Below are 15,243 nucleotides of genomic sequence, written 5' to 3' on the forward strand. Positions count from 1 at the left end.
CGTGCCGCCGGCAAGACCTACTTGGATACGCTGTTGATTTTGGAGTCTTTTGTTCACGAATTGGTGATGTATTTGCTCTAAAGTTTAGCCTTCGCTGTTCAGGAAGCTTTATCCTTAGCTTAGCAAGCTTTTGGAATTAATTTGATTCATTGGTTAACGAACTTTGCTTAATTTTGGAATTCCCCCTTGACTACCTCTAAATTCAAGATGTCTGACCATTCCCAAGTTCCTAAATACAGGCAGTGTAGTGTTAGGACTTGTACTAGGCGTCTTCCGAAGGCCTCTATAGATCCTCACACCGTATGTTCCAATTGTAGGGGTAAATCCTGTCAATTGGAAGATCGATGTGGGGAATGTGCTGGGCTTTCGGAATTCGATTTTAACGAATTCCTCAGATATGCACGTAGGTTAGAGAAGGAGAGAGATAGGAGGAGTTCTTCTCGCTCTGTGGATTTTTCCTCTCCCCATGCCCCTCAACCTTTTCCTTCCCCTGTGGTGGTGACTCCCGAACCTGCTACGAGTGCTCAGCCTGCAATGGCTGATATGTTGCGTGCCATTCAGGCTCTCGGTGAGAAGGTGGAGTCGTTGATTAGTGACCGCAATCAGCTCTTGGCAGATGTCAGAGAGCTGAAAGCGAAGAGTGCAGTGGGAAGTGTTAGTGCTAGTGATGTGCATAGTGTCAGTGTCAGTGTTGCGCATGAGGGTACATCTGTGCGTGCCAGTCGTCCTCCCAGTCCGGGACCTCTTGCAAGCTCCCAAGCCCAGGGGAGAAGCAATGTCGAAGGACCAAAGGGTTCGGCAGGCCTTGATCGGCGCACGGATGTATCCTCAGTGGTTGCGGACGTATCTGTTAAGGATCGTCCCATCCACATACAGACGAATGAGCCCTTACATTCCTCGTCTGTGGAAGAAGTTTCCAGGAGGAAACGGTGGACCAAGGTCTCACGACCGCTCAAACGTAAGGTCCCTTCCGAGCTAGTCCAACGGCCCAGGTGTAGCCACTGGGTCAGTTCGGACTCGCCACAGTCATCTGATGACTGCACACCTCCCAAGAGAGGTAGAGTGGTCCCTCAACAGGCTACTGCTCCGTCTGTTGTTGCTCCAACCACAGTAGACCCTAAGTGGTCCATGCTGCAGACTATGCAGTCTCAGCTTGCGGCATTCATGCAGGAGTATCATGCCGAGAAGGTTAACACCTCTCCTGTTAACCTACAACCCGCAGAGGTTGTGCGCTCAGCAGATACTGCGGCTGCCTGCTCCCACACCCCACCTGTGAGAGCTCCTCCACCGATGCGCAGTCCTCCCTGCCAGACGCATGTTCTTGCTGCACCATCTGCTAACATGCGTGAGCTGCCGCATCAGGAGTTGCCGGGTTCCAGCACTATGCGGCATTCTCCTCAGCCCATGCAGCATGCTCTGCAGACCTTACAGCATGCTCCGCATACCATGCAGCATGAGCCGCATACCTTACAGCATGCTCTGCATACCATACCGCATGCTCCTCAGCCCACCGCAGACCCTCCCACACACCAGCCCTCTGCTTTTGTTGTTGCCAGCTCGCAGACTGTCCAGCAGAGGCATGATGTTGGATCCGCAGGTACGCATGCACCCGTTCTGCAGGATTCAGCCGTTCAGCTTGCTGCTCTGCCTTTGCCACTCACAACTCAACTTTCGGATGATGATGTATCGGATGATGAAGCTGCTCATCTGGATGAACCTCACTCTGATGTTGAAGGACACAAGTCTTCGCCACCCTCCTTAGACTTTCGCAAAGTCCTTGCTTTGTTCAGGGACTTGTATCCTGAGCATTTTGTGTCTGCAACCCCTCGTTCTCCTCCCTCCGAGTTTGCTCTGGGCATGCAGTCTGCTGCGCCTGCCTTCACCAAGCTTGTTCTCGCCAGATCATCTAGGAGAGCTTTGAGGGTTATGGGGGACTGGTTGCATTCCAAGAAGCAACTGGGAAGGACCTCTTTTGTGTTTCCTCCTCCCAAGCTGGCTTCTAAGTCGAGCGTCTGGTATGCCACAGGAGAGGAACCTGGCTTGGGGGTTCCTGCCTCTGCCCAGGCCGACTTCTCAAGTCTGGTTGACTCTCCCCGCAGGTTGGCTATGAGACGTTCGAAGATCTGCTGGTCCTTTTCCGATCTAGATCATATGTTGAAGGGAGTCTTTCGTGCCTTCGAGATATTCAACTTCCTCGATTGGTGTTTGGGAGCCTTAAGCAGGAAGACTTCCCCTTCAGATAAGGACTCGGCCATGCTGATCATGTCTAGCATGGACAAGGCAATTCGGGATGGGTCTGGTGAACTTGCGGCTTCATATGTATCAGGAGTCCTCAAGAAGAGAGAACATCTTTGCTCCTTCTTATCTGCTGGTATCACTCCTTGCCAGAAGTCAGAGTTGTTGTTTGCTCCTCTCTCCAAGTGTCTGTTTCCGGAGGAGTTGATTAAGGGGATGGCTGCCTCACTTATCCAGAAGGATACTCATGATCTAATGGCTTCTTCTGCACGTAAGGCTAAAACCTTACCTTCCGTGCCTAGACCCTTCCGCCCTGCAGCAGTTGATACACCTGCTTCTAGGTTCATCCCGCCCTTTCGTGGCAGAACCTCCAGCAGAGGAGGTACCCGTGCAGACAGTCACCGTGGCAAGTCCAAGAAGGGTTCCAAGTCCGCAAAAGGCAAGTTTTGACGGCCTTCCTCTCCAGACAGCAGTAGGAGCCAGACTCAAGACCTTCTGGCAAGCTTGGGAGAGCAGAGGTGCAGACGCTCAGTCTGTGAAGTGGCTAAGGGAGGGATACAGAATTACGTTCTGCCGCAATCCCCCTCTAGCTACATCTTCCATCAACCTCTCTCCCAACTACAAGGAGAAGGACAAGAGGCTAGCGTTGCAACAAGAGGTGTCGCTCTTGCTACAAAAGGAAGCAGTGGTCATAGTCCGGGATCATCAATCCCCGGGCTTTTACAACCGTCTCTTCCTGGTAGCCAAGAAGACAGGAGGTTGGAGACCGGTGCTGGACGTCAGTGCTCTCAATGCTTTTGTCACCAAGCAGACGTTCACGATGGAGACGACGAAGTCGGTCCTAGCAGCGGTCAGGCAGGAGGACTGGATGGTCTCGTTAGACCTGAAAGACGCATACTTTCACGTCCCCATCCATCCAGACTCCCAACCTTTCCTAAGATTCCTCTTTGGAAAGGTTGTGTACCAGTTCCAAGCCCTGTGCTTTGGCCTAAGCACGGCACCTCTTGTGTTTACGAGACTGATGAGGAATATTGCGAAATTCCTTCACTTGGCAGACATCAGAGCCTCCCTCTATTTAGACGACTGGCTTTTAAGAGCTCCCACAAGTCGTCGCTGTCTGGAGAATCTCAGATGGACTATGGATCTGACCAAGGAACTGGGCCTCCTGGTCAATTTAGAGAAGTCCCAGCTCGTCCCATCCCAGACCATTGTCTACCTGGGTATGGAGATTCAGAGTCGAGCTTTTCGGGCTTTTCCGTCGGCCCCAAGGATCAACCAAGCCCTAGAATGCATCCAGAGCATGCTGAGAAGGAACCGATGCTCAGTCAGGCAGTGGATGAGTCTAACAGGGACACTTTCATCGCTGGCCCTGTTCATCGAGTTAGGGAGACTCCACCTCCGCCCCCTTCAGTATCATCTAGCTGCTCACTGGATAAAGGACATGATGCTAGAGACGGTCTCAGTTCCTGTTTCCGAAGAGATGAGGTCTACTCTAACGTGGTGGAAGAACAGCATTCTTCTCAAGGAAGGTCTACCTTTGGCTGTTTAGACCCCCGACCACCGTCTCTTCTCGGACGCATCAGACTCGGGCTGGGGTGCGACATTGGACGGACAGGAATGCTCGGGAACATGGAATCAGGAGCAAAGGACACTTCACATCAATTGCAAGGAGTTGTTGGCGGTTCATCTGGCCTTGATAAACTTCAAGTCCCTCCAGCTAAACGAGGTGGTGGAGGTGAACTCCGACAACACCACAGCCTTGGCTTACATCTCCAAGCAGGGAGGGACTCATTCGAGGAAGTTGTTCGAGATCGCAAGGGACCTCCTCATTTGGTCAAAAGATCGAAAGCTCACGCTGGTAACGAGGTTCATTCAGGGCGATATGAATGTCATGGCAGATCGCCTCAGCCGGAAGGGTCAGGTCATCCCCACAGAGTGGACCCTTCACAAGAATGTTTGCAGCAGACTTTGGGCCCTGTGGGGTCAGCCAACCATAGATCTGTTCGCTACCTCGATGACCAAGAGGCTCCCGTTGTATTGTTCTCCGATTCCAGACCCAGCAGCAGTTCACGTGGATGCCTTTCTGCTGGATTGGTCCCATCTCGACCTGTATGCATTCCCGCCGTTCAAGATTGTCAACAGGGTACTTCAGAAGTTCGCCTCTCACAAAGGGACACGGCTGACGTTGGTTGCTCCCCTCTGGCCCGCGAGAGAATGGTTCACAGAGGTACTGCAATGGCTGGTCGACGTTCCCAGGACTCTTCCTCTAAGAGTGGACCTTCTGCGTCAACCTCACGTAAAGAAGGTACACCCAAACCTCCACGCTCTTCGTCTGACTGCCTTCAGACTATCGAAAGACTCTCAAGAGCTAGAGGCTTTTCGAAGGAGGCAGCCAGAGCGATTGCCAGAGCAAGGAGGACATCCACTCTCAGAGTCTATCAGTCTAAATGGGAAGTCTTCCGAAGCTGGTGCAAGGCCAATGCAGTTTCCTCAACCAGTACCACTGTAACCCAGATTGCTGACTTCCTGTTACATCTAAGGAACGTAAGATCCCTATCAGCTCCTACGATCAAGGGTTACAGAAGTATGTTGGCAGCGGTTTTCCGCCACAGAGGCTTGGATCTTTCCACCAACAAAGATCTACAGGACCTCCTTAGGTCTTTTGAGACCTCAAAGGAACGTCGGTTGTCCACTCCAGGCTGGAATCTAGACGTGGTCCTAAGGTTCCTTATGTCATCAAGATTTGAACCGCTCCAATCAGCCTCTTTTAAGGACCTCACATTAAAAACTCTTTTCCTCGTGTGCTTAGCAACAGCTAAAAGAGTAAGTGAGATCCACGCCTTCAGCAGGAACATAGGTTTCACATCTGAAACGGCTACATGTTCCTTGCAGCTCGGTTTTTTTGCTAAAAACGAGCTTCCTTCACGTCCTTGGCCTAAGTCGTTTGAGATCCCAAGCCTGTCCAACTTGGTGGGGAACGAACTGGAGAGAGTACTTTGCCCAGTTAGAGCTCTTAGGTACTATCTAAGAAGGTCAAAACCTTTACGAGGACAATCAGAAGCCTTATGGTGTGCTATCAAGAAGCCTTCGCTACCAATGTCTAAGAACGCAGTTTCTTACTACATCAGGCTTCTGATTAGAGAAGCACATTCTCATCTGAAGGAAGAAGACCTTGCTTTGCTGAAGGTAAGGACACATGAAGTGAGAGCTGTGGCTACTTCAGTGGCCTTCAAACAGAACCGTTCTCTGCAGAGTGTTATGGATGCAACCTATTGGAGAAGCAAGTCAGTGTTCGCATCATTCTATCTCAAAGATGTCCAGTCTCTTTACGAGAACTGCTACACCCTGGGACCATTCGTAGCAGCGAGTGCAGTAGTAGGTGAGGGCTCAGCCACTACATTCCCATAATCCCATAACCTTTTTAACCTTTCTCTTGAATACTTTTTATTGTTGTTTTTGGGTTGTACGGTCGGCTAAGAAGCCTTCCGCATCCTGGTTGATTTGGCGGGTGGTCAATTCTTTCTTGAGAAGCGCCTAGGTTAGAGGTTGTGATGAGGTCCTTTAGTATGGGTTGCAGCCCTTTATACTTCAGCACCTAAGAGTCGTTCAGCATCCTAAGAGGACCGCTACGCTCAGTAAGGAAGACGTACTTAATAAAGGCAGAGTAATGGTTCAAGTCGACTTCCTTACCAGGTACTTATTTATTTTATGTTTGTTATTTTGAATAACTAATAAAATGAAATACGGGATACTTAGCTTCTTTGTTAACATGTATGCTGGTCTCCACCCACCACCCTGGGTGTGAATCAGCTACATGATCATCGGGTAAGATTAATATTGAAAAATGTTATTTTCATTAGTAAAATAAATTTTTAGATATACTTACCCGATGATCATGAATTAAAGAACCCGCCCTTCCTCCCCATAGAGAACCAGTGGACCGAGGAGAAAATTGAGTTCTTGTTGACAAGAAGTACTTGAGTACCTGACCACAGATGGCGCTGTTGAGTACACCCCCACCTGGATAGCGATCGCTGGCATATCCCGACCGTAGATTTCTGTCGGGCAACGGAGTTGACAGCTACATGATCATCGGGTAAGTATATTCAAAAATTTATTTTACTAATGAAAATAACATTTTTTTTTTTTTTTACCTTGAAAAGGTGTATGATACTGCATGGAGATATGGTATACTTAAAATCTTTCATAATTCCAGATTACGAGAGAGCTACCATTGTTCATTCAATTATTTATTTCACATAGATTTTTTCAAGTGAGAGTGGGGGATACACTATCGGAGAGGAAATGTAAGGAAGGAGGAGTCCCTCAGGGTAGTGTGCTAAGTGTAACCCTATTTGCACTAGCCATTAATGGAATATCCTCTGTCATTCTTCAAGATATTCTCTCAACACTATTTGTAGATGTTCTCTCTATATCATTTGCTGGAGCTAGAATGGAAATGGTTGAGAGAAAATTACAACTCTCAATCGACAAAATAAATCAATGGGCGGATATGAATGAATTTAATTTTTCGACAAGTAAAACTGTTGCTGTCCATTTCTGCTGTATTCGTGGAGTACATCCAGACCCGCATAAGTACATCAAAGGTCAGCGTATCCCATGTGTGAGTGAAGCTAGATTTCTAGGATTGACCTTTGATTGTAGGCTTACATGGATTCCTCACTTGAAAGCGTTAAAAATGAAATGTCTTGAGGCTTTAAATCTTTTAAACGTTTAGTCCTATACATCATGGGGGAAGACCACAAAACTATTTTAAAGTTATACAAGGTCCTAATTTTTTCAAAAATTAGTTATGGGTGTGAGATATATTCCTCAACCACCCCAAGTCGACTAAAGATTTTAGATTTTATACACCATACTGGTATCAGATTGGCAACAAGAGCATTTAGAACTTTGCCTATTCCCATCCTCCTTGTTGATGCAAGAGAATTACCGTTAGACCTTTACCAATAGGCTTCTATTATTCAGTATTGGTTTAGGTTGCAAAGGCATCCTAATTCTTTTGAGATGCACCCAAAATCCCCTCAACCTCAAGTTTTTCAGGTGAAACAACTAATAGACAGTCTTGAAACAGGTAGAAGTAAGGTGCTTCCATTTAAGGTATCATCAATGCCTCCATGGAAATTACCAGAGGTATCCTTTTGTAAATATTTTATTTGGAGTTGAAAAGAATATGAGGGACATAGAAGCCAGGTCTCTTTTTATGAAACATGTTGCAGAACATAAGGAATCGACTTTTATTTATACTGATGGCTCCAAATTCGATGCTGGCGCAGCATTTGGAGTATATAGTAATGCTTTTAATTGTGGAGGTGCACTTCCTCTAACAGTTTCCATATTTATAGCTGAGCTATACAGCATATTAACTGCTATCGAGAAAATAGCGTTACAAGACCAGGGCAATTTTATCATTTTTAGTGATGCAAGAAGTGCCCTACAAGATTTAGAAGTTTTTAATTTCAATAATGCTTCAGTTTTAATGATTTTAGAGTGGCTTTCGGTTAGAGTATGAATGGTATAACAGTTAGATTTTACTGGGTTCTGGCACACGTAGGTGTGTATGGAAATGAGAAGGCAAATTCGCTGGCCAAGAATGCTGCAGCTGAGTTGCTACCCAGAAGGTATCCCATTCCCCATAATGATTATTTTCCTACAATTAGAAATTTTATTAATAATGATTGGCAACAGCATTGGAATGGTTTACTTAAAAATAAGATGAGAGAAATGAGCAATGTTATATATCTTTGGAGGTATAATGGGATGCCCCGAAAGTGGGAGACTACTCTTTGTCGTCTCCGCATTGGTCACACTCAGCTGACACACAAGCTTTTGATGGCTAGCCAACATCAACGACTGTTTGGTACCACTGACAGTGAGGCATTTATTGACTGAATACCCCTCTTATAGTAGTGAAAGAAATAAATATCTGTTTAAGGCTTGAGTTGAGGATGGCAGGTTCATCCTTGCCAAGATTCTTGGATATGATGTGTCCACCATGCTGGTCGTATTTTTAGCTTTATTTCAGAAGCAGGTCTTCTGAAAGATATTTAACTTTTAAAATGACATCTTTGTTTTATGGTTTTAATTGACCATTTTTTTATTTATTTTTTTTTATTTACAATAAACAATATTTGTGTCAATGACCTTAGATGTCAGGATGCCAGCAAACCTCAAATCAATCAATCAATCAATCAGAACAAATCTTGTGAACATTATCCTTTGGGGTTATTTGCTTCTCTTCTCTCCACAAGTTCGAGAACTTGTCGGATCTCTGTCACGCTTCTTCGGCCGATTCCTTGGATCCTCTCCTTGGCCCTTCATACCTGCATCGGGAGATTTAACCCCGTGTGGTTATTCCCCTTTCATGTTTACCTCTGTTTGAGGGGATTGAATTCAGCTCTGGCTTATGCCATGGCTGTAGCAACTTAGTTGCCGTGATTCTTCCAACTAGCAAAATAGAGCAAAGTTGGGTCTGGTCAGTACTGGGATGGGTACCACCTGGAAATTCCAGATGCTGTTGGCATCTCTTACTCCTCCGTCAGCCTGCGCTCTCTTGGAACTTGTAGAAACAACTTCAGGCCTCCATCCATGGGATCCTCCTCCGGAGAGGCATATACGACCAACCCTTAGCTTGACCTTCGTCTTGTTCATCAACCGTCTGACAATGACTTCTAGGGGCAACTCCTTTTCTCATCCTTGAGTTAGGTTTGCCGCATAGTGGGTAATCCACTCCTACGAGTTCAGAGTACGAATCTCTTTTTGACAAGGACGGAGAATCCACAGTACAGCTTACAAAAGCACACTCTTTCTATCTTCCTCCCACCTGTTGAGGTGTGAGGGCAGTTCTCTCTTTAACCTACGCAATCTGAACATCTGGTCAGACGCCTGGACTCATTCGTTATGTCCTTTTGGCAGAACGTTGGGTTTCATCAAGGTGTGTCTGAGCTTCAACAGTCAGCCCTTCCTATAGAAGTCTCCAGTTTTGTCCTTTCCTCCTGGAACCAGTTAGCTCATTAAACTCTGTTTAGTGAGAAGGCATATGGTCAAACAAGCAGTTAGTCCACAGGACTTCCTGTACACGTTCAACTACTAGGAATCATACTCCAAGATTTGGTCATACAGACATACCATGCCAAGGTGAAGTGCCTCGGTTCTTAAAACTCCAGATTTTCACGAGAGTTTTTACCCTAGTGTCAACCTGGTCTGTCAAGATCAGCTTCATTCGCCAAAAACTTCTGGACTTTGCCTTATCCTAACAGACTCAGTGGCTTACCTTCGTAACCACCAAGACAACTCCTAGGCTTCCTTATTAGAGACAGGTACCCTTAGATATGTTCATAGTTATCAGCTTGCAGAATTTTTACCGAAGATCGACTGTGTCAAAAGTGGAAGATGATGGTAATCGCTTCCTTTTACGAGAAGAACATTCAGCCCGCAGTGGTTACGTCTCATAGGTCACCATTTCTCCCAGGATCGTCAAGCCTGCTCTGACTCCTTCGAATCCAACCTCTTCAGGGTAGCCAGATACCAGGTGATTCAGCACAAGGGACCTCCCTTTTCTCTGGGATCCATTGGACCCAGGTGTCAGGGGTAGATACAATGCTTTTAAAAGGATATATTGAAACACAAAATATTAATTCCCAGTGTGAGCAGCGAGGGGAGACGAGATTCGGCTGTGGTCCTGTTTATGCAATTCAGTCATCTCTTCATTTTCATGAGCATTTTGGAAGTAAACCAAGCGCCTGCTGTGATAAGGAAACTGTCCTGCTTTGACCAAGATGTCATCGTCTTAATTAGTGGAGTCAGCATATTTTGAGAAACCGAGCCTGAGGGAAATACTTGTTTAGGATATATGTCATCATGGAAGGACACGTGCTGCCCTTTTGTTACGACCTAACACGTGGTCCGGATTGCATCAGAAATTTCTTCTAGAAGCTTCCATGGTGTGATCGAAGTGGGTGTTTTTGAGGAAGCCAATAGAGATGCAGAATTGTTAAAAAGAACGCCCTCTATGGAGATGACCACTGCCCACTGTAATTAACTCCGCCAATACATGGGTATATAAACTTCAAGAAGAGATTGTCCAAGAGAGATAGGACAGGACATAAGGCAAGAGAGGAACTATGTCTGATGCAAATAAGATACAAGTCCTAGTGAGATAAGAAACAGAGAAGACCAGAAATCTGATAGAGCCAGATCCTAACCTTCCCTTCAGACAACAAAAGCCTATCTCCAAAAGATCCTGCTATGGCCCAGAAGAAGAGACAAATTGAAGCAGCCAGCCCTCCTTACTTGTGACAAGAAGTAGCCAACACTGCCTGGAGCCTGCCTTCGTTCAACAGTATCATCGAATCCTTGGAAGAAGATCTCTGATGTCCCTTCTTGATGCCACCCCTTTTGTGACGTCTTCGAATCCGGTTATCGTGCCAGTTTCATCTGAACGTCAGCCGCCCTCCTGCAACGTTTTCAAACCTTACTTCAACAGTATCATCGAATTCTTGGAAGAAGACCTCTGATGTCCCATCTTCATTCCACCCTTTTATGACGTCTTTGAATCCGGTCATCGTGGCAGTTTCATCTGAACTTCAGCCGCCCATCTGCAACATTCTCAAGCCAGAAGTCTCTGTAGCAGTTTCATCTCAGCAGCTGCAGAAAACTATTCCTAAGTATTTCTACCTTATTGACTGTTCCCTCTTTCTGTTGATGTTTTGGTTGGTTTGATTTGTCAGTTAAAGGAACCGAAGAAGTAACATTAGTTTTCTTTGTAAGTTTGTGAATAAATGTGTTGTGTTTTTTTCATGTGTTTCTTTTTATATTCATTTCCCATATTTCAATCGGTGTTGTTGATATTTATTTTACTTATTAAAAGAACCTGTAATGATTTTAAGATCGTAACACCGGGCAGGAGACTAACCTGAGAAGAGAGTTGACAAACGAGAATCTCTGCCGAGGAGTCGACCACCTCGGTCCTTCCCCAGATTTGACGCTCCCATCAGATGCATCAGAGAAGGGGGGGGTGGGGGCACATGCTTTACCACTCAGCCTCCGAACACTGTTCAGAGTCCGAATGGTATCATTATTTAAATCTCCTAGAGATGAGAACAGCCTTCCTAACTGACAAGGGGTAACTCCCTTTGGGGAGAACTCAGATTTGAGCTTCGGCTATGTTTCTCAGGCAACACCCGATGTCGACCTTCAACTTGAGCTAGAACTCGAGGATAGGAAAACAGAGTGTAGCCAGGAGGTTCATGAGGGAGAGTCTCTCCATCAGCCACTGTTCAGCAATCTTCCTGCTTGCTGGAAGAATGGCCGACAGCGGAAGCGGATGGTGGTCGCCTATTCCTGTCCACGAGAAAGACTTCCTTCACCTGTTTTGGTCTCCTCTTCAGGGGATTCCTCAAGCGAGAATTGGATTCATCCATTCCCCGTCAATGCTCATCGGAGCAGGCCTCATTTTGAAAAATGAAATATTTATAGATAGGAAAAATACAAATTATTAAATTATTATATCCTGTATCTTTGTATTTTTTATTAGAATGTTAGTTTTTTATACGTTGGTCACTCAACCTTATCTCCTTATATTCTTTTTTTGCAGCACACCTTACTCCCTGTAAGGCTTGGAGAGGCTAACTAGAATTGCAGTCATGCACTAGAGGTACTGCCATGAATAAGTGATGTTCTACATATGCTACTGCATTGTGATGTAATTGAACTTGAGAGCTAAACATAATTACGCATATAATGCTAATATAACAATGTAAGCTTCATTGTTAGCTTCCATTTATGAATACATGAGTAAGATTAAGAGCAAATTGATCTAGAAAATAAAGCAGAAGAAATAAGACTGAATAGTATAGTTTAGTGATCTCCATGTCTGTCCCGGAAAAACCATAAAATCCTTGGGAAGGGAGCAATCTAGATACTCCTAAGTATTCCAGTGAAAAAGAAAAAAAATTATAGTGAGAGTACTGACTGAGAATTATGCTTTCACTTTGTGTTTTATCATATAATTATTCTTATCACTGACAGATGTTTTCCCATCATAGTGTAATTGCTTTTTTTCATATATTGACACAGAGTTTCCATGGATAGTGTTTCATATACTCGTCCCCAGAAACAAGTGAACATAAAATGACATAGAAAAGTTTCAGCGGCAGTCAAACTTTAAGCGTTGTCAATGTCCAAAACCTGCTGACTGTTTATGCAGATAATGAACTACAGTGTTGCAGGATTTTCCTTTAAGCTTGAAATTTTCTTATGTCACAAGTCTGGAACTATCTCTGGAAAATATCTACCTTGACCGAAAAGGCTCAGTCAACAATTAAAAAATTTGCATCATAAACCAGATAGTGCTTTATCTTGAAAAAGGACTTTTATATGTTATACCTTATTTTTGTGTGTGACTTTGCAATCAAGAGAAGGGGCCTCGAAAAGGATTATAATTGGTCTTGCCTCTTATCCATTTCCATGGGTGTAGAATAACCATGACATACTGTGTATCACTGAGGATTGTAAGTTTTTTATTTTTTTTTAATATACTACAATTTTTTGGGGGGGGTTTTTGATGTAGAGGTGAGAATGTAGAGTCAGGTCTGATGTGCAACCTTGTTTTATAATCCCTTTGATCTTTACGCAAGCTCATTCAAATTACATTTGAATTTAGTCCAAATAGATACACTGTTAGGTGGCCCTTTGTTTATACTTGTACACTATATATAGATTAAATGTTTAGGGGATTGATTCCTATGAGGCTCTGCCTGGATGTATCTGTCTCTGCTTATGGTTTTTGAAGATCTGACTTTTCATACTACAGCTTTGTATTTTTTTTTCTCAGGAATGAAATAAACTTTTTTCCTTTTTCTTATAAACTGTAAGTTTTTACTTCCCCTGCGATGTCCCCTTCTCAGCCTCCAATTTAGATTTTTTTTCATATATGGTTTTAATGACATTTTTCTCTCCTAAAGTTCTTATAGTTTACTGAAACATCTACAAATAAATCTGGCCTGGAAAGCATACTGCTCCTCTTATTTAGGACTCCATGCATAGCACTGCGGAGAGAGGTGGGGAACCCAAGAACAAAAAATAGGGAAGTAATGTTCTAGCTTGGTCCCCTTGCCCAGTATAAAATCAAGGGGTGGTGCCCAGTGCTCAGTTCATCCTTGATGGTTTACTTTTTACACAGATTTCTGAGTATTCCACCGTTTCTTTTTGTGTAATGAAACGGAGTGTGGTCGGCATTCAGACACTAGGCAGTCTGTGCGCTGCATGTGGCCACAGTCCGCAAACCACTACATTGTCTTCGGCAGTCTAGTCTTGCTATAAGACTTGTCTTGCCAGCAAGACTCATCTTCCCCAGTAGATTTGTCACGCCCAGCTGACCTGTCTACAACTCTTGACGTAGATCCCGAGAGATCCTGCGGGAATTAGATTCATTCATTCCCTACCCTTGCTCCTCAGAGCAGGCCTTGTCAGCGGCAGTTTCGCCTCGCCCATCAGACTTGTCTCTCCAGCAAGACTCGTCTTTCCCAGCAGACTCGTCTTTCCCAGCAGACTCGTCATGCCCAGCTGACTCGTCTGCAACTCCCGATGGAGATCTCGAGAGAACTCCCTCCGCTACACTATCTACAGGTACTCCAACAGCCACATGTGAACTTCCTTCACAAAGCCATATTTTTGCTGCGACTTCATGCCTGGAGACTATCCAGCTCCTCCTCTCTCAGAGAGTCCTTTCCACAACAAGTTGCAAAGAGGATGTCTGAATCCGTGCATAGATCTTCGGCTTCAGTCTACCAGGCCAAATGGACTGTAGTTGGTATCGTGGAAAGGGTATCTCTCCCCTTGATGCCACTATTCCAGCAATAGTCGAGTTCCTTGTTTTATTTTTGGGAGGAAAGTTTCTCTCAGCCTTAGTGATGAAAGGCCAACGCTCGTCCTTGAGCCTCACCTTCAGACCGAAAGGAATTAGCTTTTCCTCTGTGTTGGCATCGCCTATCTTCATACGAAGTTTTGAGCCTTCCTGCCCTCAGTCGGAAGGGATACCTCCTCCAAGGGCCATGGGTCGCATCTATTGGTCCCCAAAGGGTGCCTCCTACGACTCAGGATTCCAAGCAGCAGATCTTCACCTGACCTTGAGACAGGTCTCCCGCTTGTGCTGGCTTCAGCCAAGAGTCGACGAACCCCATGGGTCGCCCTTAACATTTCATTCACGGCGATGGGCCAGGTAATACTCGACTTCGTTTCTAGTAGCTCGGATCCCAGAATTCGAGCTCTTCGGATTGAGAGTCCTTCGTAGCGTGACTAATGATCTAGATCAATGGCTATTATACCGGGGAGAAACTGGAGGGGCTACCTTGAGGAGTCTACAAGAGCTCGCCCCCGAGTGTCAGCATTCTTCGTCAGCTTGGGGGAGGTCAAGAGAAGGATCACCTAGAACACGTTCTCGCCCTGGATTCACAAGGTCATGGACCAAGCTTTGAATCCTGATCCTTCTCCTCATAAAGGAGACTGAGAGGTCATAACGTTAGGGGCAGGAGTACGCCTTAGTGTTTTATGATAACTACTCTGTGACGGAGGCCTTGTCAGCGGACATGTGGAAGCGTCAAATGACCTTCACTGCCCACTTCCTGGAAACATGCCCTTCAGGAACATGGAGACATTCTCCATTGACCCTGTGGTTACTACACAATAAATGGTATAAACACCTTAAGTTCCTTGTTGGACAAATAGCAGATGGGGAAGGGCAGAGTTTAACCATGGTTAAGTTTGGGATGAAGGACAAAGAATGAATGGCTCTTTCTTTCATTTTCCATCCTGTGGGGTAACAGCACCTACGGTACTCTGCAAAGCTGGCCTCCACTGTCTGCAGGTAAAAGCATTTCCCTTGTGTAACCTGGTATAGAGATATATACTTATGTCTCCATACCCCCTGGCAAGATTAGATTGGGTAACGTCTATGGTTGATTCTAAGATTCCTACGTTTTTGAAAAT

At 45.3% G+C, this 15,243-nt stretch overlaps 1 protein-coding gene across 1 annotated transcript in view; it reads left to right on the forward strand.

The window, feature by feature from the left end:
- The window catches only part of LOC137630369 (uncharacterized), a 188,571-nt gene that overhangs the window by 64,171 nt on the left and 109,157 nt on the right, over positions 1 to 15,243 (forward strand). The gene's annotated exons all lie outside the window — the stretch shown is intronic.

The sequence above is a fragment of the Palaemon carinicauda genome, chromosome 38 (assembly GCF_036898095.1).
Source record: "Palaemon carinicauda isolate YSFRI2023 chromosome 38, ASM3689809v2, whole genome shotgun sequence".
Lineage (NCBI taxonomy): Eukaryota > Metazoa > Arthropoda > Malacostraca > Decapoda > Palaemonidae > Palaemon > Palaemon carinicauda.